Genomic DNA, 24,564 nt, shown 5'->3' with positions numbered 1-24,564 from the left:
CCTTTTGTTTAAAGAGCATTGCTGCTCAAATCAACCGATGTGCTGATTCTGAAGTGGTCTAGCGGGGACCCTGTGGATTCCTTCTGACCTTGGACGAGGAAGGGAGATAATACAATGGCTTCGGGGGCCCCAGGACAGAACTCAAGGTCAGGTTTGAGCTCCCGGCTTCTCTGGGCTCCTGTGTGAGTACCTGAGTTCTCAGTGTCTGTTTCTCTCCATCCCATGATCTCGGAGGCTCAATCACTATTAGCCGAGCTGTAGTGGAGAAGGTGACTCCGACCCACAGGAGACGGTGCCCTCGGGTATCTGGGTTCATTCTATTGGAAAAGCTGCCATGGTGTTCTGTCAACCTGAGGAGTGATGTCAGATTTAATTTAGCTGCAAGGGCTTTGCGAGCCTGCGGCGCATTGTATTCCAGAACCCGAGTGACTGTTGTTGTTGTTGTCCTTTCCTGAAGATTACAGTTCTGCAATCACTATTCATGACTTTGGGTGTAATTCTTGTGCCCAATGATTGGGACCCTGTCAACACCGAGGTTACCCATGACTCTCTGAGGCTAAAGGCTTCAGAAAAAGAATGGGGAAGGGGAGAAGACAAAACCATCTCGCCTTATATGTGTCCCGGGTATAATTTAAATGCCCCTGTGTGCCATCACCCCCTCACTTAACTGGAACAATAGTGACAGGTTGGATGCTCGTATCTCTGTATTAGCTAGGGTTGGGTTTTTCTTTTGCAAGAATGAGAGATCCCAACATAAGACTATTTAATCAAGAAGCCTAGACGATGGGAAAGCCTCTGGCACATCTGGATCCAGGTGTTCACATCATGGAATGAAGATGTAGTCTCCATCTGCTTCACCTTGCTTCATCTACGCTGAAAGGTAGAGAGGAAATCATCTATTTATTTTCCCCTTGTGGTACTGAACCTGGGGTCTCCTGCATGCTAGGCAAAGGGCTCTACCCCTAAGCCCCAGCCATCTTTTTGACTGCTTCATCTGAGATAGTCTTACTGAATTTCCTAGAGAGGCCTTGAACACCCAATCCCTCACCTCAGCATCCCAAGTAGCTGGATGACAGTAGCTGCAACCCCAGGCCTGACTAATTTCTAATTTTAATTTCTCATTTGTAAGGTTGACTTTGAACTCCATACTGGAAGATCCCCCCCAGCTCTCCAAAATCACATTAGTCCAGTCAACAGTTCCAAGTCCACGTGAAGACAGCTCGTTTTTCTCAAAAGCACCAACAGGCCTTCAGCGTCTATGCCTGTTGGTCTCTGTGGGTCACACGCCTGTGCTAAAGCTAATTACTGCATCTGGGAAGTTAAGAGGGTGGGTGTAGGGGGTGTAGGAGCAGTGGCTGCTCCTCCAGTGGAACCAGGCTCACTTCCCAGCACCCACGTGGTGGCTCACAACCATCTGTAACTCTAGTCCTAGGGGATCTGACATCCTGTTCTGGCTTCTATGGGCACCAGGCATACCCATGGTGCATTTATAAACATACAGGCAAAAACCTCAGACACGGGAAATCCACAGTTGGAGAAAGTCTTGGCTCTGCTGTCATGAGTGTGACAAGCTTGAGCAAGTTATTAAGGCTCATGTTTTATTGCTTTGTTTAAAAATCAAGGAAATGGGCTGGGCAATGATGGTATCCACCTTTAAATCCCAGCACTAGGAGGCAGAGGCAGAGGCAGACTCGAGGTTTGAGGCCAGCCTGATCTAAAGAGTGCACTCCGAGGTAGCCAGGGCTCACAGAGAAACCCTGTCTCAAAAAGCAAAACAAAAAAACATCAATATATAACATGGTCTGTGGTCTTAAAGGAGGTGATGTCTGTAAAGTGAGAGGGTTCTAGAACACATGTGTATGAGCTGCAAGCACTTAGTCAAACGTTATTTATTATTACCTTTGTTAGCTTTGGGTTTTTGAGATGATCTCGTCATGTACCCCATGTTGGCCTTGAACTCACAACCCTCCTGCCTCAGCCTCCCAAGTGCTGGGATTACAGGTGTGAGCCTCCGTACCTGGCTTTGTTATAATTATTGTTTCTTAATAGATAGTAGATTAATCTCTGTATTTCTGGTGCCTAAAATAATGCCTGACATCATATTAGGAACATTAGGACGTATATGGCAACTTCCTGAGGTGTAAAAGAGTGAATTAGTATGGTTGGGAAATGTTGAAACGGGGCATTATCACTAAAAGGAAACAGAAAGTTTACATTCGTCTTATTTAATTTAACATTTTAAGCTCATTTTATTTATTTATTTTGGTGGTGGTGGTGGTGGCATGTCTGTGTATCTCTGTGTGTGAGTGCATGTGTATGCATGTACATGTGCAGAAAAGCATATGCCATGGTGTTACCTGTGAGGTTCAGAGAAGTGTGGGTGATCTTGAACTCACGTTGGTCCTGCCTCAACCGCCCAACTGCTGGGATTGCAGCCTAAGCTTCGAGGCTCACTATCTTCTTTTGATACTGAAGGCCATTCACGTTTTCTCTCCCAGTGTCTCCCAAGCCTGTTACTGTTGCTACTCCCTGACTCAACTTTGTACCCTTTGTTTATCTGCTTTTCTTTCCCATCCCTCACACCTTCATCTGGACGAAGGGTTCTTCTGTCAGGACTGAAGGCTTGTGAAGACCAAATTCTCTCCGGTTTTGTCTGAAATGACTCTTTACCCTTTTGGTACGGGTACAGAATTGAACATGACAGTCACTTTCTCGCTCCACACTGAAGACAGTACACACTGTCTGTGGGGTCCGGTGGCCACTAAGGAGTGGTAAGTTGTCGAACATTTTTAAAAACAGCCTGAGTCCTTGGGTCAGCGAGACGGCTCAGTGAGGAAAAGTATTTGCCCGGAGAACCTTGATGCCGTGTGTCTGAGCCCTGACCCACAGTGAAAGGAGAAAACTGGCTCCTTAAAGCTGCCCTCTGACCTCTGCACTTGTGTGCCACGGCGCATAGACACATGATAGTCAGTGCAGTACAAAATTTTAAAACGAGCCATTTGTGCTCTCTCCCACTGTTGTTGAAGTATCCTCTATGGTGTCTGAAAATGCACTGGTGATGAGGGAGGGGTGGGTGGTTAGAGAGACAGATCTTCACGTGGATTTAGTCTAGGAGATCTGTCCTAGAGTGGTCATCTAGGATTTCTCTTTACTGTGTCTTAACAGTGTGTAGGGGTGTGTGTCTATGTGTGTGTGAGTACAGGTGCCTGTGGAGGCCAGAAGAGAGCATCAGGCTCCCAGGCAGCTGTGAGCACCAGATATGGGTGCTGGGAATTGAACTTGGGTCCTCCGGATGCTCTTAACCGATGTGCCATCTATCCCCAAACGGCCCCCCGCTCCATTATCATTTCGTTTTCTGGTTCTCTCACGTCTCTTTTTAAACCACCTAATCACTCCTCCAGTTTCTTGTGTATACTTGTGTGAATGAGGTTTATTTTTACTGAGCGTCTGAGACACCCGGTGCCATTGCCTTTGTCCTCACTGCAGAATCCTGCAGGTTTGCCCCGGCTTCTCTCCCGTTTCCTATTCTTAGCTCCTAAGTGCTTCGTTCTGCTGGGTGGTTAGTTAATTTCTTTCTCTCTGCCATTTAACTTTGAGAGCGTTCCTTGATATTTTGGATGTGGGACACTTTGCAGCCTGGGATAGATTTGGTTTTCTCTTTAAGGCCTTCCTTTGGTTTCTGCCAGGTCCCAGGGCCACTCCAGTTCCGTTCTCTCCACTGGGGTATCCAGACCACCCACAGGGTGGATTTCTTTTGCCATAAACGAGTGGAGAGCATCATAGATAGCTTGTGATTCGACTGCTTGGAGGTAATTTTTATACAGGCACAGGCACACGTGCACGTGTGCTCACATACACACACACACACACACACACACACACATTGTATATCTGTGCAAATTAAGGTTCTGTGACTTTGAAGGTTCCAAATTTACTCTAAGATGTTCCGAATCTGTGCTGGAAGATCACCTCCCAAACATTTTTTTCCCCCCGAGGACATCCACGTCCAAGGTCAAGTTCACCAGGCTCAACAAATGCCCCAACTTGATCCCAGGCACGAATTCTTAACGTCATCAGACATTCATTCTCCGAGGCTCTTGAAGGAGTATTTTGATGCCAGAATATTTAGTTACTTTTCAATAAGTGTATTGATCTTGCCATGTTTCCGGAAATGAAAATCGGTCTCACACAAAGAAAAAAGATTCATGTTTCACAATTCAACAGTCTTCATTTATATTGTGCCAACACACAGCACCCACTGAAAGCTCAGTACTGGTTTTGGAAGTTAATCTTACTGTGTATTTGAAAAGCAGCCCTAACCTTTCAAATTGCTTTCATAGCTTCCCGTGGCTGTCAAAGAGGCCGGCACTGCCCTTCAGCCGGTTTAGGCTGTCATCACAAACAAGGACCACTGTCAGCACCGAGTGGGGCATCAGGGACAGTGAACTCCTTAATGCACAGGGAACTCCAAATTCATAGTTTGCCTGTGACCCCTGAAGATATTCTAAGACTGAATATCATACTTCATCTTGTGTCAGAGGAGAGGAAGCATTTTCATACCTCACGTCTTAATATTACCTAGTTTATTTATGAGACTATTTTTCCTCCATTTTTACACTTTGATCTTTAGTTCATCTTGGGATATTATTTTTATTTCATTTAAGATTGTATCCCTCTCTTGTTTCTTATCATATGCAAACAAGTCCTGTGGGTCGTCTTTCACCCAACTTCGGTTTCATTGTGACGAACCCTGGTGTTGTGCCTCTGTTCCTCAATTTCATGATATTCTAAGTACAAATTCACACATTTATTTAAACAAGTTGCTGTCATTTTATTCCTTCTCTATGTGCAAGCAAGCACTCACCACTAAATTACATCCCAGACCTTCTTTTAGAGAGGGTTTTACTAATTTGCCCAGGCTGGCCTGGAACTCACTCTGTAACTTAGGCGAGCCTTGAATTTGTTACCCTCCTGCCCAGCCTCCTGAGTAGCTAGGATTCCAGGTCTGAACCAGTAGGTCTTGCTTTTTTTCTTTTTGATAGGGGCTTATAAGGACACAGTGACTTGCCTGGAGTCACCCAGCTTTTTTACAAGGATAGATAACTATGACCTCACAACCCTGTGACATGTCATGTGTTTGCTTTTCCTGTCAGGGAGGCCCTGGGGACATCATACTTGTAGGACAGTAGTTCCCACTCTCCAGGACAGGAGAGTTAATGGAAGAACAGTGGCCACCTAACAACAACCCAGCAGCACTGTCATCAGAGTGGCACAGAAGCAGAGGGGCCACATCTGCAGGAAGGACCAGGGACAGATGGATATCATCCAGAATAGGTTCACTGGGGTGTGCTTCAGGATGGGCCACACTCTGACAGGGTGAGGAGGTGTGGGATGACTGGAGGAAGCAGTAGGGCATAGCTCACTTTGTCTGAACAAAAGAAGATGGGTTGAAGCCAAGCATGGTGGTGACTCATACCTGTAGGCCCAGCACTTGACAAGCTGAGGCAGGGATGTTACGGGTTTGAGGCTAGCCTGGGCTATGGAATGAGACTGTACAAAAGAGCTAGTTTGCCTAGCGTAGCCCCCACCCTACTTGGTGACATAATTCTGTCCCCAAAAAGGCAGAGTGATCCTAAGAAGACATTAAGAGATGCCACAGCTCATGGTCTATGAATTAGAAAAAGGAAGAAGGAGAAGGTTAGCATACTAGTACCTTACTGTAAAGAATTACGTAAATTTATTTTCATGCCAACTGAAGGTTTGCGAAAGATGTTCTTTATGGCACTGCCTATGCTAAGGCAGTATTAGAAACCACTGAAATATTCAGGATTAAGAAAATGGGTTCACAGATCCTGGTGCCTTTAGCTACTTAGTATATTGCTCATCTAATCTGCCTCATTCAGAAGTCGAAGATATACGCAAAGAAAGTGTGGTGTGAAGGGTCGGCTGGGGATTAGGGTGATGTAGTTTTTTTTTTTTTTTTTTTTTGGTTCTTTTTTTCCGGAGCTGGGGACCGAACCCAGGGCCTTGCGCTTCCTAGGCAAGGGCTCTACCACTGAGCTAAATCCCCAACCCCCAGGGTGATGTAGTTTTAAAGGGACATGAGACTTTCAGATGCAATGGCTGGCTCCTGAGTAGGCCCTGGTTTGAAGAAATCATGTGAAAGAAGGAACAAGGAAAGTGAGGAACAACTGAGAAACTTGTATTTGAAGTGGGTGTTAGTGGTTATTAAGGAGTTATTGGCTGGGCACGGTGGTACACGACTTTAATCCCACTGCCTGGGAAACAGAGGAAGATGATCTATGGGAGAGTGAGGCCAACTTGATCTACCCAATTAGTTCCAGGCTAGCCAGAGCTACATATGAGGCCCTGCCCAACAGATAGAAGGATAGATAGATAGATAGATAGATAGATAGATAGATAGATAGATAGAGGATATATAAATGCTAGATAGAAGGATAGATAGATAATAGGTAAGATAGATAAAATATCAATAAGATAGATCAATTTCAAGTTATATGAAAGAAATCCCTGGGTTGGAGAGATGGCTCAGTGGTTAAGAGCACTGACTGCTCTTCCAGAGGTCCTGAGTTCAATTCCCAGCAACCACATGGTGGCTCACAACCATCTGTCATGGGATCTGATGCCCTCTTCTGGTGTGTCTGAAGGCAGATGCAGTGTATTCATATATAATAAATAAATCTTAAAAAATAAAAAAAGAAAGAAATCCCTTTGGGATACATATGGAAGTATTTACAACAAAAATATCACGGTATCTGCAATTTTGTTAAACTACTTCAGCAACAAAAAAGTAGATGAGATCATTAAGACCGAATGTTGCCAGTTTTTATGGAGGAGGTAAGGTTATTATGCTATTTTTCGACTTTTCCAAGTTGTTGATAAAACCCAGAATAAAAGTTAAATTAAACAAGGAGGAAAAAGCAAATGCTTCTGAATAATTTCAGGAAGGGAGAAAATTACTTGTGATATAATGTTAGATGAAAAGGAAGCAGTAATCAAAATAGAGCTGTGGTCCTCACACTGTTTGAAAAATTAATAAGCAGGAGCCAGGAAAGACACAGGATGGTCACACACATTACAGTCGAGTTTCCATAACCGTGTAGAAATGATGCTGCTACCTCAGTCACGCCCATGATTCAGCCTGAATCCCAGACATGCTCACCCAAAAGTCTGTCCCATTCGGTACTGAATCTGTAGACTTTCTCTGTGGACAATCCAACAGCAAATATTCTTGCTTCCCTATGTATCCCTAGCCGTCCCGGAACTATGTAGACCAGACTGATCCTAAACACTCCATAATGTTTCATGTACTCTGAACTCAAGATGATCCCCCTGCCTTGGCCCCAAGAAAGCTGGGAGAACAGGTGTGAGGCAAAACACCCAGCCCAATATCTTGAGTTTTGAGACCCACACGGTCTTTATCGCTACTAAATGGTGCTGTTGCAGTAGGATCTAGAAATCACAAGTAAGTAACTAAGTAAGGGTGGCTATATGGTCCAATAAAGCTTTATTGACCAAAATGAGTGTCAGGCCAGATTTGTTAGTAGCACTTCTAACTTGTAGCCTGGAGGGTAACATAAGCCTGGGATAGCTGTGAGTATGGCCAAGAAGAAACTGTTACCTCAAGTAACCATTATGAAGGGTTTTGTGTATTTGTGTGTGTGTGTGTGTGTGTGTGTGTGTGTGTGTGAGAGAGAGAGAGAGAGAGAGAGAGAGAGAGAGAGAGAGAGAGAGAGAGAGAGATTTGGGAGGGTAATTGATTGCAAGGGTTTTTTTTGAGATTTATTATTTATTTGTATTATGTATATGAGTACATGGTCTCTGTCTTCAGACACACCAGAAGAGGACATTGGATCCCATTACAGATGGATGGGAATTGAACTCAGGACCTCTAGAAGAGCTCTTAACCACTGAGCCATCTCTCCAGCCCAAGGTTCTTTGTTTGTTTGTTTGTTTGTATTTTGTTTTTCAAGACAGAGCTTCTCTGTGTAACAGCCCTGGCTGTTTTGAAACACTCTGTAGACGAGGCTGGCCTCCCAGAGATCTGCCTGCCTCTGTCTCCCAGATGCTGGGATTAAAGTCATGTACCAGCGCCACCCAGCCAATTGTGCGGTTCTTAAACATGAACTTTGTAGATGACAATGTCATGCAGAAATGTCAAAAATGTGGATACACCTGTGTCTCCTTCCCTCCTACATGATGCTGACCTGCAGAGTACTCAAGACAGCACACAGAGAAAACCAGAGAACAGGAGTTGGGGTCAGGATGAAGAAGGAATCATGCTTGACTGTAGTTCTCTCCTCCATACTTCTCAGTACTTGCCTGCATTCCCCTAACTCTTCGACATATACTGTCACTTTTATATATTAGCTTTAAATATGTGTATCAACTTCTTTTTCTGACCCTTTTACTTATTTCCCAGGTAATGAGTGTCCCCCTACACATTTGCATCCTTCTAAGTTGAGAGGACACTAAAGCTTTGCTGGGAGGGGTCTCCCCACTCCTGAGCAACCCTACCTTGTTTGCCCACAGGCTGTATAGTCCATAGAGATGTTAGCCACATACGACTAAGTCAGCAGAGCCTCTGTTAGGGGCAACTCCCAGGGACGCCTTTCTTTATTGCATTCCCGGGCTGCTATTGGCATACAGTACAAAGAGATTCTCTCCCCTGAGCTTCAAACTGGTCTGACCAGGGATGGCTAGCACATGCCCACATGTGATAGCACATTTGCAGATACATGTAGTTACATATATAGCTACAGTGTGCTTTTGAAGATTTATTTATTTATTATGTATCTAGCGTTCTGCCAGCATGTATGCTTGCAGGACAGAAGAAGGTGCCAGATCTCATTACAGATGGTTGTGAGCCACCCTGTGGTTGCTGGGAATTGAACTCAGGACCTCTGGAAGAGCAGACAGTGCTCTCAACCTCTGAGCCATTTCTCCAGCCCTAGTGTATTGTTGTTGTTGTTATTATTATTATTACTATTATTATATTTATTTTTAAAATTATCTTGACTATCCTCTTTCTTAAAACTAATGCCAACATGTTGTATTTATTGCTGTGTATTTTGCCCCTTTATCCTCTTACCCATGTCTCTTCGCACTTTTGTCACTTCGCTTATAAACTGTCCTTCCTTTTGATGGTGGGGGATAATGATAAGAACCTTGGGATGCTGCTATCATCTTACTGAGTTCTTCATGTGCCAGCATTGTCCTAAGCATCCTGCAGGTATCAACTCCTATGGTACTCAGGCTGGTTTGACTTTGACCCTTTTGTTTCAAACTGGTTTTAGCAGCCATTAAAAAAACAACTGCCCTGGGGTTGGGGATTTAGCTCAGTGGTAGAGTGTTTGCCTAGCAAGAGCAAGGCCCTGGGTTCAGTCCCCAGCTCCGAAAAAAAAAAAAAGAAAAGAAAAGAAAAAACAAAACAAAAACCCAACTGCCCATGGGCTGGAGAGTTGGCTCCTTGGTTAAGAGTCCTCACTGCTCTTGAAGAGGACTGAAGGTCACTTCCCAGCACCCATGTAGGGTGGTTTGCAACTACTTTTAACTGCAGCTATGAAGACCTTAGTGCCCTCTTCCGGATTCCATAGGCACCTATGGTTTCTCACACACATATACACATAACTAAAAAATAAAAGTTGCTAGGCATGGTGGCCCTTGCATTTATTTCCCCATTAATTTATTCACTTTACATCCTGATCGCAAACCCCCTCCCTGTCCCTTCTCTTATAGCTCCTCCCTGCTCCCCTTTCTTCTCTGATAAGGGGGAGCAGCCGCTCCTGTGTATCAACCCACCCTGGCACATCGAGTCACTGCAGAACTAGGCACATCTCTCCCACTAGGTCCAGACAGACACTGGAATGGCAGTTGTTGAAGATTTGGGGAAAGGTGGCTGGGGCGGGGTGGGTTGGTGGGGGAGAGCGGTGGCAGGGCAGGTTTTTTTTTTTTTTTAAGATTTATTTATTTCATGTATGTGGGTATCCTGTCACTCTCTTCAGATGCACCAGAAGAGGGCATTACAGATGGTTGTGAGCCACCATGTGGTTGCTGGGGATTGAACTCAGGAGCTCTGGAAGAGTAGTCAGTGATCTTAACCACTAGAGCCTAGCTCTAGAACTGTGTTCATCATTGTTCTTCAGAGCAACAGAACCAGCAGGATGGATGGATAGTTAGATGCAGTCATACATACATATGTACATACATACATACATACATACATACATACATACATACATATGCACACAATACACATACACATTTACATGAAAGATACATGCATATATACATACATGATACTACATGAACACAAAGGAAGATGGACAGATAGATAGGTTGATGGACAGACAGAGAGATAGGAAAGGATTTAAAGGTACACTTACAATTAGGAAAGCTGGGGCAAAAGAGCCATGCACTGAAGACTTGGGGGCGGGGCTGATAGTGTCCCTCAGTCCAAGTGTGAACGCCCCTGAGGTAGAGAAGACAAGAGTGTAGCCCTCAGTCTGACGTCACAAGCCTGAGAGCTCATGGGAATGAGGGACATTGCAAGGAATGGAGCCCAAAGGTGGGGAAGCCTGGGATTCCGATGTCCAATGTAGCAAAAAGGAATCAATCAATCAATCAAATAAACAAAAGTCCATCCCACTCTCTGAGAAATCAGGATTGATTTTATATCTTGTAACCCTGCCAAAGGTTGTTCTTTTCACCCTGTCGGCTCAGACCCATATTCATGTATCATAAACAATGCTTGACCTAAAGTATCTTTAGGTCAGTCAGATTGACACATACTCTTATCCACTGAGGGAAACAAAAGGCACTTCCTGTTCTGCTTTTTTTTTTTTTCAGAGCTGGGGACCGAACCCAGGGCCTTGCGCTTGCTAGACAAATGCCCTACCACTGAACTAAATTCCCAACCCCCCTGTTCTGCTTTATTAAGCACCTTCTTCTCCCTCTCACACACCAACCAATGTGCGTTTACTCTTTTGTCCAGTTCCTAGGGGCCCTGGATTCCATCCTGGCCTCTTCACTGTGGGGCCACGTGCGGTGTTCCCTGCCTAGCTTGCCCTCTGCTTCTGGGCAAGCTGTCAACTTGCCCTCCAGGCCTTTACTCACAAAACCATCTTGGTTTTGTTCTCGGCCCATGACTCCAGCTTTAAGGATGGGTTCTGAGGGATGGCTCTGGAACTTTCGGTAATACATCACTGTTCTTGTTCCCATCTTAGATGCTCCCTGCCTCCAGCCTGATGGAGCTCTCTAGAGTCCCTCACCTGCTACTGTGTACCTGCCTTTGCAAGACCCTTCTTCTACCACCGCTAACATGGACTCTACACCTTCCTGCTGTATATATAACTTGTATATATGACTTCTCGTTCCTTGCCATCCCTCCTCTTCTTCCTATCTGGGCGTCATCATTGTTGTCACCTGGTCCACCTGTGGTGGTCTTCAGCCTCGGAGCAAGTGGTACACCTTTCCCTCCTCCTTCTCCCACAGCAACTAGCACAGCGATTTCCCAGAGTGAGTGATCACCAGAATTGGGTAAAGTCAGAGCTATCCTTCCCTGAAGGCCTAGGACTAAACACAACAGCCAGTGCATTTCCACGTCAGGTAGAGGGTAGTCTCAGCTGCTCAGGGGATGGCAACTCCCTCCCGCCAACAACCTGAGGCATCTCGACACATCCTGAAGGTCCATCTTTGCAACCGATCCTAGGATTCTGCATAGCCTGAGGCCCTGTGTCCGAGTGCCGTGTGTCTGTCTAGTCTGTGAGGTCTCCTAAGAGTGAGTGGGGATCGGGTTCCAGCCCTGCTCCTTGTGTGATGCGCCGTCCTGTCTCCATGACTCTAGAGTGCTCTGCAGCCTGATGAACAAGCGCATGCCCGCACCTTTCATCGAGCCTCGTGCTCATCTTGACTATTTCTAAGCACTTAAAATCCACCTTTTGAGCCCATGCTTTCTTTTTTTTTTTTTTTTTTTGGTTCTTTTTTTTTCGGAGCTGGGGACCGAACCCAGGGCCTTGCGCTTCCTAGGTAAGCGCTCTACCACTGAGCTAAATCCCCAGCCCCTGAGCCCATGCTTTCTGATCAGTCTTTGTCCTAGGTGTGTACAGGGGGCAAGGCCAACATTCTGCTAGTGAATGGAAGTGAGAAGCGGCCAGTGAGGGAGGGAGCATGAATCAACACCATAGTTGCACAGCTCGAGAAAAAGAAGAAAAGGAGGAGGAGGAAGAGGAAGAGGAGGAGGAATCAGGATAGCGTGATAGGATATGATCTGAAGTGAGGTGGGAAATATTTTCGGTTTGGGGGTTAAACTTCTCTTCCCCTGGATTTTACAGACAGTTGCTGAAGACCGGAAATGCACTTCCTATGTCAACGCACCTTGTAATTTCAGCGATCATCTCTTGAATATATCCCTTCTCTCGGATGATATTTTAATGTTGGCTTTTCTGAAAATAAAGCTGCCCTTTGGAAGAGTATTAAGGACATTTAAGGCTCATTTGTTCAATAAATACCTGCTGAGCCCCTGCCACGTTCTAGATCATTCCAGGCAGCGGAAGTGCATCAGAATTCAAATTTTTGAGAAAGGATAGGATGGGTAGCACAGGAAAAGCTGACCGAGGTCACATAAGGCCCTCAAGTCACAGACAAGTGGGTTGTATGCAGTGAGAAGCGACTGGGGCTACGGGCTGGGTATCCTGTGAGGTCCGCTCTGGCTAACATGATTGAGTCAGGTGATTCAGGGAAGTGAATCCATGCGTTACCTTTGTGAAACCCTAGCCTATGAAAGAAACCAGCACACAGAAGATACACGGGCTGCACTGGGAGCTGGAGCGAACAGCTCAGGGGCAAAGTGATTAACTTGGATTCACAAGGTCCTGGGTTTACTCTTCAGTACCGCGCCCAAAAGAAAACAGCAAGACATCGGCTCAGGGGTGGGGGACATTTAGGTTGGAGACTGGGCTGGACACATCCAGAAGCTGATGAGGGTCTCAGGTGCAGAGCGAGGACTCTGAGAGAATGTACCTGCCATTTGTTTTAATTCCTCCCAACTAGCTTCAGTCACTAGTTTGGTTAACGGAAGGTTTAACCATCTGCGCAGGTAATCCGCCAGCCTTTACCTACCTGCCTACCCACTCACCCCCACAAAGATGAACAGGAAGAAAGAAGCCAGCCCCGGAGCTGGCATGGCTGGCTTCTCCACAATCATTTCTCTGTATCATGCATACACTATACATGGATAACTAATCAACCAGACACAAGCCCGCTGACAAAAGAACAGGGCGTGTTGGCCCTGGAATGTGAGCAGGGTAAAGAGTAATATTAACAAAATGGGAGCAAACACCAGGGATGTGAAGACAAGAAATGTGCCCTGGGGAGACTCATGGGAGAGGAAATGGCCCATGAACAAGGTAGAGGGTGAACAGGAAAGAGGTCGCCATACCAGCACCACAGAGATGACATCCTCTTTCTTTCTGGCCCTTCTGTGTGACTATAAGGAATGTCACCAGGATCAGAGCTACTGGCCACTGAAACTCTACTCTGTCTGCTTCCCTCTTTTGCACAGGTCACCCACGGTTTTCCACTATTCTCGAGCGGTCATAAAGCTGCGAAGCTTATCACTGATATTGAAGTGGGGGTCCAACAGAATTGTTAGTGGTTTGACCTTTGATAATGGGTAGCAGTTTTCTGGGTGTGTAATAGGAGCCTAATAAATGCGTTCTTCCAGCACTTGGGAGGCAGAGACAGGTGGATCTTTGAGTCTGAGGACTAGCCTGCTCTACAAAGCAAGTTCCAGGAGAGCCAGGGTTGCACAGAGAAACCGTCTTGAAAAAAAAATCAATCAAAAATCTTTTAAAATAGGGGTGAGGGGTGGAGAGATGGCTCAGCAGTTAAGAGCACTGACTGCTCTTCCAGAGGTCCTGAGTTCAATTCCCAGCAACCACATGGTGGCTCACAACCATCTGTAATGGGATCTGATGGCTTCTTCTGGTGTGTCTGAAGACAGCAACAGTGTACTCACATACATAAAATAAAAATCTTAAAAAAAATAAGAAAAAGAAAAAAATCAACCAATCATCAACACTTCCACAAACTTTCCAAATGAAATCGATTTCTGCTTTCTTAGTTTTCTGAAGGGTTTTGTTTTGTTTTGTTTGTGGTGCTGTGGCTTGAACCCAGGGCCTGTGAATGCCAAGTAAATGCTAAACCACTGAGCTACACCCTAAGCCTTGAGCACAGGCTCCTCCTGCCTTAGCTCTTAGAACGTCAGGATTACGTGCAGTACCTACCCAGTGTTATCTTTATAAAACACCTTGACCACTGTGGCTGCAATTTCCAACCTCTGTGTGCTGGCTAATTTTATGCTAACTTGACACAAGCTAGGGTATTTTGAGAGAAGGGAATCCCAGTTAAGAAAATGCCTCCATAAGATTGGGGTGTATGTAAACCAGTAGCATTTGCTTGATTAGTGATTGATAGGGGAAGGCTCAGCCCATTGTGGGTGGTGTCATCCCTAGACTGGTGGTCCCGAGGTCTATAAGAAAGCAGGTTGAGTAAGCCATGGGGAGCGAACCAGTAAGCATCATTTCCCCATAGCTTCTGCATTAGCTCCTGCCTCCAGGTTCCTGCCCGGCTTGAGTTCCTGTCCTGATCCTGATTTCCTTCAGTGATGGACTGTCACCTCTAAGTGTAAGCTTTTCCTCCCCCAGTTGCTTTGATTACTGTGTTCCATCAAAGCAAGTCACCCCAACGAGGACACTCTCCCTCCAGGGAATGGACTAGCAGTGTTTCACCCATCTCCTCAATGACGTCATTTTTCTTTTTAAAGGTTTATTTTATATTTCGTGTGTATGTGTCTGAGTGTAGTATGCATGTGCCTCGTGTGTGTGCAGATGTCTGTGGGGGCCAGAAGAAGACATCAGAGCCCTTGAACTGGAATTGTGAGTTCCTGATGTGGATGCTGGGAGCTGAACCCAGGTCCAGTCGTGGCACACACACACACACACACACACACACACACACACACACTGCCCCCAACTTCCTGATAACATCTAACACAGGTAGCTGCTTCTATTGTCTTTTGTAATCTTGAATTTTCTTGGTTCTAATCTTTCTCGACCTTTGTGCTCTCTCTCTCTCGCTCTCTCTCTCTCTCTGCTATGTGTGGTGTTTGCCGTATGCATATATATATGGGAGGGGCATAGGAGGATGTCAGGTGTCCTGCCCTGTTCCTCTCCACTTAATCCCATGAGCTTACTCCATTGATCTTGGAGCCAGGCTGACAGCCAAGCAACTCAAAATATCCTCCCATTTTCACTCCCCAGCCGGTGCATGTAATCACAACAACTTCTTACATGGATGCTGGGGATTTGAACTAAGGCTCTCATGCTTGTGCAACAAAGCACTGAGCAGTCTTCCCAGCCTCCGGCTCTAATGTTTTCTTGTTCCTGGGTTAGCAAATGCTTATGCCAGGAGAGCTCTGGTTTTCTCCATCACTCTTTCACTCTTTTAAGGAATTAATTGCATCAAAGTTCAAATCAGCGCACATGCCCATCCTTGTCTGTCACACTGGATGCAAAGTACCTGCTTGTGGGCTTGTGTGTCCTGATTAGACTTAAGGCTCCTCCATGACAAATGCAAATGATATGACTTGTCTTCATGTCCCCTCTGCCTGGTACCCAGCTGGACCCCTCCATAGATGACTGGCACACTGCCTCAAATGAGCAGACAATTCTCCAAATGATCTTGAAGGTAGATTTGGTAATTATTGTCCCTTTATATGGATAGGGAACTCCCCCTCCCCCAGAACTCAAAAATACCAGAAACATGACTCCGGGTCCTGGTTCCTGAGGCACCATGGATTTGACGCAGAGCCATTCTGATATTGCCCATTGTGAAAGGATTGCGAAGCTTACCGTGGCATTGTCTAAAGACCAAAGTCCAATCCTTCTCACGATTGTCTGGAGAGGCTTAAATTTGCCAGCGCCTCTTAAAACACAGTCTGCAGGACTGAGCATAAATCGGTGTGGTCTGACCTGCTGGTTCACACTGGAATTACTGCCTCACTCAGCTATACTATTAATACAGCTGGAGATAGCATTCAGGTTCTCCACAGCCTCCTTGTGCTGTGGGCTCACATCAAGCCTATGATGGGGCAACTCCCACACACCTCACACCACACACACACACACACACACACACACACACACACACACACACAGCCCTTTCTAATGAATGCCTTCTGTCAGGCCAGGCCTCCCATCAGCCACTTGGGCAATTGATTTTTCCCCCCTAATGCTTACAATTATCTGTGACCCAGACTAGTAGACACAAAACCAGGTCCTGCCTTCCTTTCTCATGTGGTGTTAGCTGAGCAGATGATGGGGACCCTGAGAGCCTGCTTAGAACCCAGAAATGGGGCCAGTCTCTGTAGAGAGGACTTCCAGCATCATCCCACCCACCCAAGTAAGAGGATGGTGACAAAATTAGTGTTTTGGTTCACTTTGAATTCATGTCACCTCCATTACTACCTGTCTTCTATGATGGTATTGTTCTAGTTCTAGTGTGGATTCACGAAGCCTCTGGCTCCTCCTGCCATAGACACAGCACATTTTTGTTATGTCCTCTCCGAACAGCATTATTTTTAGCTTGAGTGTCTTATCCAGCAAGCAATTTGCACTGCAGTCTACCTTTGTTCTCATTACACCTAATGCTTCTTTCTCGCTTTCTTCCCCTCTGTCCTTCTGTAAGTGTCACGCAACACCATGTTTGCCTAAGCAGATTCGATTCCAACTTATTTGTGTTCCCTTCCTTTTAGGTTTGTGTTTTTGTTGTTGTTGTTTGTTTTTTTTAAGCTGATTGGGAATAATTGCAGACATTGTGGCATGGGCTATTGTGGTGGGTCTTGGTATCAGCTATTGGGAACCCCTAAATTGGGAAGATTTTTATGTCAGAATTTGGTAGCAGGAACTTGAACTCTGGAATGAGAATCTGGAAAGGGAGGAGACAAGTGTCTTTTCCCCCACTGCTCAACCCCATGAGGGAACCTACAGTAAGAGGCGCTTCCTCTGATCACCAGAAGAGGGCGCTCTCACCCACAGTCCTCCAAAGTGCGCGTTCCTTCTACAAAGTGGCAATCTCTCACAAAAGTCTGCATCGATTTCCTTGGACTGGTCTTCCGGAGATACAAACACATGGTGGAGTGACACTGTTGCCATGCTTGTGTACCGCTGCTGTGGCCACCCCCTGTATTGTGTAAAGGGGAACAAAAGTTTTTAAAAACTAATGTGTAGTTGGGGGTCTGTGAGCCTGTTGCGTGGTGGATGGGCAAAGTGCGGTGCTCAGAATTACTAGAGAATGTGGAACGGTTCCAAGGTACAGTATAGAGTGTGGGAGAAAGGGCTGGGGGAAGGGGAGACCCTGTCTAGCTGTGAGATTTAGGTTTGTTTGGCAGGGGCCAGCCTTGGCAGAGATGGGGGAAGCACCAAGGCCAGTGGAGAGGCATAAGTGAAGGTAGCTGGTGGCTCCCTGTCAACCGTTTCCAGGTGGAGTTGAAAGGCAAAGCTATTTTCTTCTGGGAGCCCGACCCCTTTCATCAAGACTAAGTTGGTGGCTGATTAAAAAAGAAGAAATGGAAGTCTGAGAGGGGCCAGAGGAGAAAATGGTTTCCAGGTGGAAAGTACTGGACAGACGGTGAGCTTGTGCAGTTCCTCTGTGAAGGCTCAAGCCCAGCCTCGGTCCCCCTCCCTGACAACGCTGGGCGACAGCCAGGCCTAGGCAGCACAGAGCTTCCTAACTGCCGAGAACGAAGATGTTTAATAAAATATTTACCTCCGTGTATAAGAATAGCGATGACAGAAAGGCAGGGAGCAGTTAAACAGTTTAACGGTCACAGGAGAGCAGCCCTGGGGTATTCTTTTCTTTTTTTATAAGAACAAAAACTTCCTCTTTAAGTCTTATACCTACCATGCCCTGGAAGCCAGTCTCCTGCCGAAGTTGAGGTGGGGGGGGGGGCAAAGCCAAACTCCCAGGCCACCTCTTAAAACTCTTAAAGGTGATTGTTTTCTGAGGCCTGTCCCATTGCCTATGAAGGTCATTCCTCTCCTGTGGTCATTCCATAAATCCTCCTGCTTCGTGAGTAGCCTAGCTTGCACACCTTGGCTGCATGCGGTCATTTTGAGCCTGAGGTGAGAATGGAGAGTCGTAAGAGGCGAAAAGGAATACAACTCTTTAACCAGAACACCTGATTTCCGACTCCGCCCATCGAGAACATGGAAAAGAAAAGGAAAAAATAGAAAAAAGAAAACCTTTGGCTAAATATATGTTAGAAGTTCTTTTTTACCCTCCACAAAAGCTTTTTGTTTTCTCTTCCCCAGTTAGGAAAAACAAAACATTTTGTCTCTCATTGAAGTTAAAATAGGCTTTTGCATATCTAAACATATCAGACAATGTAGAAAAAAAATAATTATGACTAAAGGTGCCAGATCAGTAAGGGGGTTTTGAAAAAGATTAATTTTGCTGTATCTCACATCCATCTTTTTGAAGTCTTTTCTTTCCAGTTATTTCCTACCTCCAGTGTGTTTCCCTTATTACACAGTGTCAGAGCAAGGTCCAACTTAGGATCTCTATATACCCGCTCACTGTCTGCTAGAGGAACACAGCCTATCCCTGAATTCAAGAGTGGCCTCAGTAGTCATGGTTCCCGAGGAAAGAAAGTATTTATTTACTTAAGGAAAATACAAAGGGCCCATTACTTTTCGACAGGGAATTCATACTTGGTGAAATTTTCATGAATAAAAACGCATTTCACTAAATGGTTTCTAGTAAAAATACAACTCACTTTTATTTTGGGTGCAAAGCCTGGCATGTCTGTTTTGAAAAGTAAGGCTTGTGAGACTCCGGGAGGCAGATAAATGAACAGACTCTTTAATAAGCCAGGCGCCCAGCATGGCAGAGAAATGCAATACCAGAAAGTAAACAGAGCATTGTGGGAAAAAGAGCAAGTTGAAATTCATCTTGCTCTTCCAATTTGAAAACACGCTTGCGGTTGTTAGCAACTGAGTCAAGACATTTAAATCACATATATACTTTTCTATCTTGACAGTGACCTTTTCTAAGTATGCAGTAGGGATGAGAAGATGAACCAAGCCATGCTCCTGAAAGAGCATTTCAGTTAATTGAACGTGAAATGTGTTGCAATCTGACGACATTAATAATACGCAATTGCTTTTCTGTAGCTAATCTGTAGTTCATTTGCTCAGGGTCCAGCTAAAGCATTCTACAAATGTTAGCATATGAATCCTGTGACAAACCTATATCGTAAGCAGCTACAGAAAGCGCATCTTGGAGGGTCTTTGTATTAGTTATCTGGGCTGTGTAACAAATCATCCCCACCCTTACTAGTTACTCAGTAAACACTGGAGGCTGCAGAGATGGCTCAGTGGTTAGGAGCACTGGCTGCTCTTGCAAAGGATTGGGGTTTGGTTCCCAGGACTGACCTGGCAGATCACAATATGTATAACTCCAGTTCTAGGGCCCCAATACCCGCTTCTGACTCTGAGTTCCAGTCACGCACATAGTACGTGTATATACATGCAGGCAAAACACGCATACCCATAAACGTGATAACTTGAACTCTGTTTTTTGAATTTTTAGGGGTGTAAAAACTGGGTAGATTTAAAGTAAGCCGCATGCCAGCTTGGTAAAATGCTTGCCTAGCATGCACAAAATCCTGGGTTTTGTTCCCAGCATTCTGTACTCTGGGCATGGTGGTACACATCTGTAATCCCAGTACAGATGAATGACTGGCTGGCTCTGGATTAAGAACATTTCCTGCTCTTGTAGAGGACCCCAATTAGTTCCCAGAACCCAAGCAGGGTTGAGTACAAACCCCTGACACGCTCTTCTGGCCTCACCTAGCATGTGTACAACCATGCCTACACATACTCACAGATACATTAAAGAAAAAAACTTTAAAAAAAATACACAAAGTGGGGGTGGAGAGATGGCTCAGTGGTTAAGAACACTGACTGCTCCTCCAGAGGTCCTGAGTTCAATTCCCAGCAACCACATGGTGGTTCGCAACCATCTGTAATGGGATCCGATGCCCTCTTCTGGTGTGTCTGAAGATAGCGACAGTGTATTCATGTATATATAATAAACAAATACATCCTTTTTTACACAAAGCAAAGAGAGGAAGAAAGACACAGAAAAGTGCATAGCTACAGTGAGGAGATTTTAACACTTCATTTTGCTGCCTCTGGCAACATATGTTTAAAATAGAGACAGCAAACTTTGAGAGATTTATGAGAAATTAGCAAGTATGGGTACATAAAATATTTAAAGCTTTAAAGTTATTTATTTTGTATATTTGTTTCATGTATGTTTGCACACGGGGGAGCATCATAGTACACATGTCGAGGTCAGAAGACAACTTTCAGGAGTCTTTTCCCCTCTGTTTGGGCCCTGGAGATTGAACTTGGGTCCTCAGGCTTGGCAGCAAGGCCTTTACTTACTGAGCCCTCTTGCCAGACTTCAATCAGAAAGAAAATTTAATGTACCCCTTTAAAAGGTGACGTATCAAGTAAACAAAATACTAGCAAGGTAATAGCAAATCTTTTTTTTTTTTTTTTGGTTCTTTTTTTCGGAGCTGGGGACTGAACCCAGGGCCTTTAGCTCTACCACTGAGCTAAATCCCCAACCCCGGTAATAGCAAATCTTAATGCATGTAGCAAGTTTGATCTGATCAGAACCATCTAGAAAATTACTTAACAATAAGTGACATGCATTCTTTCCAAAAAGTATACAAAATATTTATAAAATATTGATCATGTGCCAAAGCAAGCTTAAGTAAGTCACAAAGTTTCTGGTGCCTGTAGAGACTGTCCTTTTTAAAAATTCTATTCCAGGCTGGTTAAACATTAATAACAAGTTTCAAATACTTTTCATTTTTAGAAATTCTAATTTTCATTAACCAGATAATTATTTAAAAGCCTATAGATCACTGGACAGTGGTGGTACACACCCTTACTCCCAGCACTTGGGAGGCGGAGGCAGGGGCAGGGGCAGGGGCAGGGGCAGGGGCAGGGGCAGGGGCAGGGGCAGAGGCAGAGGCAGAGGCAGAGGCAGAGGCAGAGGCAGAGGACTTAAGAGGTAGAGGTAGAGGCAGAAACCCAAACCTAACCAAATCAGATCAAAATAAGCCGGAAAAACCCATCAAGAAACTAAGAAAGGTCCATCAGGGCTGGGAATGTAGCACGGTGGTAGAGAATTTGCCAAGTATGCATGAGGCTTTGTGTTCAATTCTGGGGGTTGGGGAGGGCGGGGAGGAAGTAACAGGATACAGTGCAGAGCTAAAAGAACCTGATAATGGTCATTAGTTACCACATACAATCTTAGCACCTGGGAGGCCAGCCTAGCAAGACATTTTAAAACAAAGATGCCCTGCAACACAATATTCTTATTCTTACACAGTACAGAATTAAGGTAAAGAAGAACAAAAAGAATAAAAAAAGAAAAAAAAAGTGTGACAAAAACCAAACCAAAACATGATTTAAAAAAAAAAAAAACACTTGTAGAACGTAAACTCCAGTTTCTAAACCTCAGATGGGCTGGAGAGAGGGCAGCAAATACTGCTCTTATAGAGGAGCCTGGGCTTGGTTCTTAGCACACACAAGGCAGTTTTCAACTATTTATAATATACAGACAGTTTAAACAAACAAAACAACATAACAGCTTAGTCCCACCCCCCTACACACACACACACACACACACACACACACACACACACACACACACACACACACAGACCTTGCAAGAGCATACACAGGCCCTAGGTTTGATCCCCAGCTCTACCTATAAAACAAAGACCAATCCCCGCCTCCCCAGCCCTCCCCACAAAACAACACAGACTTCTGGCCCAATTCATCCATATAAGGGAAGCTCTGTATAAAATACTATTTGGACCGAAGCAGATGGGCGTTATAGACAGGCACGACCGAGTTTAAATATCTTACAAGAGAACTGTCAACTGCATTCTCTTGGTATATTTGAAAACCTAGACAGCAGCAGGGAGGGTGTGGTGGTGCACACCTTTGCTCCCAGCACTGGGGTGGTGGTGGTGATGGTGGTGGTGGTGATGATGGTGGTGGTGAGGCAGAGGTAAGAGGATCTCTGAGTTTGAGGCCAGCTTGTTCTACAGAGCGAGTCCCAGGACAGTCATTACGGCTGTACAGAGAAACCCTGTCTCAAAAAACCAAAACCAAGCAACCAATCAAACAAACAAAAGCCAAGCCAAATCAACCAACCAAACAAACAAAGAAACAAGGAAGATGGGATGAATGATTTCCTTGAGAAATATAGAAATAGATCACCATAAGGAATTTGCAATTATGAGGAAATGAAGTCCGTACTTAAAAATCAACCTACGAAACGACTATCCCAGACCATTAGATTACCAGAACATTCTAGAAAACATTTAAGAACAAATAAACATCACATATTGTTGTCTGTGGGAGACAGGGTCTTATTATGTATTCTTGTCTGCCTGGGGGCTTAACTCTGCACACAAGGCTAACCCTGAACTCACAATCGCTGGTGTGCATCATCAGGCCAGACCTAATCCCAACCTTTAACACACTGTTCCAGAAAGTGGGGGAGGGTGTGTGTGCAAGCAACACTTCCTATGTTAGGAGGCCAGTCTAAAGAGAAGAAAGCATTAAGGGGAAATTGCAGCCTGTTTGACTTCTGAACATGAGACCACACAAACACAGGTCCTAGGGTGAAACTGGACAACAGCACTCACCCATTCATCAATCTGTCCCCCACCAAAATTATTTACTGTCAGCCACGAACTAGCAGGCACTGTACTGGTACAAGGAGAGCAAAAATGGATGGGCGCTCGAGGCCTGGCAGTGATGGATAATAAAATAAACGATCACGTGAGGTAAGGTACACGGAGGACCTTCCGGTGGGGTTAAGTGTCTATCAAGAGACAGCTGACCTGGTTAGGGAAGTGTGTGAAAGCTCTCCAGGCATATAAACGGACTGAGAGTCCTGGTGGGCAGCTGTGGGAGGCTGTCCCAGGGCCTCACGTGCAACAGGTCTGATATACCAACCGGAGCAGGAGAGACGGCTTTGATGGTATGCTGGGTATGAATTCTTGCTGATGAAGCCTGACCCTGACAATCTAAATTCAGCCTCTGCAACCTAGGAGAAAGAAGAGAATAGTCTCCCAAAGGTTGTTCTATGCTCACACATGTACATCCATACTGTGGAAATAAGACTTTTACAATTTAAATAATAACTATAAGAAATAATAGGAAGAAGGACGGATTTGAGCGAATTCTACAAGGTGAATTCTGCAGACCCCTGAGTGAGTTGTACACTGGGTAAAGAAAGGCAGAGTTCGGGACTGGGGATTTAGCTCAGTGGTAGAGCGCTTACCTAGGAAGCGCAAGGCCCTGGGTTCGGTCCCCAGCTCCGAAAAAAAGAACCAAAGAAAGGCAGAGTTCAACCATTTTGCCTTCAGGCTGGCTGAGGAAAATTCACTGACGAAGATTCCAAAAGGAGGTTCAAATGTGGGGGAGCCACAGTAGATCCGTGGCTTTGGCCGAGTTTCGTCTGGAATACCTTTAGAAGAGGTGAGTGGACATGTACTTAGAAAAGGATCACGGTGCAGAGCCTGGGACTCCGGCAAGGTCAGTGCCGGAGATTTGAAGCAACATCAGCACGTAGGTGGTATTTAAACCCATCCTGCTAGGAAGGCCATCCAGAGAGGGTGTAGCAGGAGGAGAGGGTCAGGTTGAGGAAGCATACCAATATTTAAAGGAAAAGTAGAGACACAGGGAGGACTTGGAGATAGAAAAGGAAAGGTGGCCAGGGACCAGAGAACCCAGGAGAGTGTGGGCGAGGGCAGAATGGGGTGGGGTTGAGCCCTCAAGGCAGTGAGTTATATCACCCCGTCACTGGTACCTGGAAAAGAAACACTGAATCATCAACTCTTACTAATATCCCAGCGCAGAGGGGCAGTAGGAGGGAGGGTTTTTGTGTCTGTTTTGGACAATAAAACTGTCCCCCATGTTTATCTTGATGTTCCTCATACAACCTGTACTGTTGTCAAAACTCAGAATCATAGAGCAGGGGAAGAAGGCCTGTAGCCAAAATGTTGCTATCTGGGGCGAGGTGAGGACGGTAAGATGGGACCACAAGCAAAAGAAACCTGCTGGAGGCTGGGCCTGTGGCTTGGTGGGTAGAAGCTTCTTTCGAGCAAGCACGGAGCCTTGGGTTTGATCTCTTGCACTGCAAACCTGGCATGGTGGGACTCAGCTATAATGGCAACAGCAGAGGCAGGAATATCAGAAGCTCAAGGCCATCTCTGATTATGGAGTTTGCCATCAGCCTGGGCCTCATGAGACACCACCTCGACAGAACAACACAAACTGTGATGGGAAAATAAAACTTGGTGGTGGGGGTGTGGCCAGTTGGCAGGACGATCTCCCCGGTTCAAGGCCTGCTTGGGTTCTTGCAATGCAAGACTCCAACTCCAAC

General features: G+C 45.4%; 2 long non-coding RNA genes across 4 annotated transcripts in view; one reads left to right on the top strand and one right to left on the bottom strand.

Annotated features, from left to right (window-relative positions):
• Nucleotides 1–24,564, bottom strand: part of LOC148003032 (uncharacterized) — a 60,536-nt gene that overhangs the window by 33,872 nt on the left and 2,100 nt on the right. The window contains exon 2 of one of the 2 annotated variants that reach the window (XR_015631926.1): nucleotides 22,833–23,223. The exons of the other annotated variant lie outside the window; for it this stretch is intronic. This is a non-coding gene — a long non-coding RNA (uncharacterized LOC148003032). Of the gene's footprint in view, nucleotides 1–22,832; nucleotides 23,224–24,564 lie in introns of those variants that run through there. 2 annotated transcript variants of the gene reach the window in all.
• On the top strand, nucleotides 5,166–12,494 carry LOC134480854 (uncharacterized). Of its 2 annotated transcripts, XR_015631924.1 has the most exons (4): nucleotides 5,166–5,376; nucleotides 7,853–7,954; nucleotides 11,247–11,538; nucleotides 12,354–12,494. It is a non-coding gene; the product is annotated as an uncharacterized LOC134480854 (long non-coding RNA). The 2 variants fall into 2 exon arrangements; XR_015631925.1 differs by lacking the exon at nucleotides 7,853–7,954 and having other exon boundaries at nucleotides 5,222–5,376.

Source organism: Rattus norvegicus, chromosome 10, assembly GCF_021556685.1.
Source record: "Rattus norvegicus strain SHRSP/BbbUtx chromosome 10, alternate assembly SHRSP_T2T, whole genome shotgun sequence".
In the NCBI taxonomy this organism is placed as follows: Eukaryota; Metazoa; Chordata; class Mammalia; order Rodentia; family Muridae; genus Rattus; species Rattus norvegicus.
The sequence above is the reverse complement of the archived record's forward strand: the minus strand, read 5'-3'. Positions and strand labels throughout refer to the sequence as shown.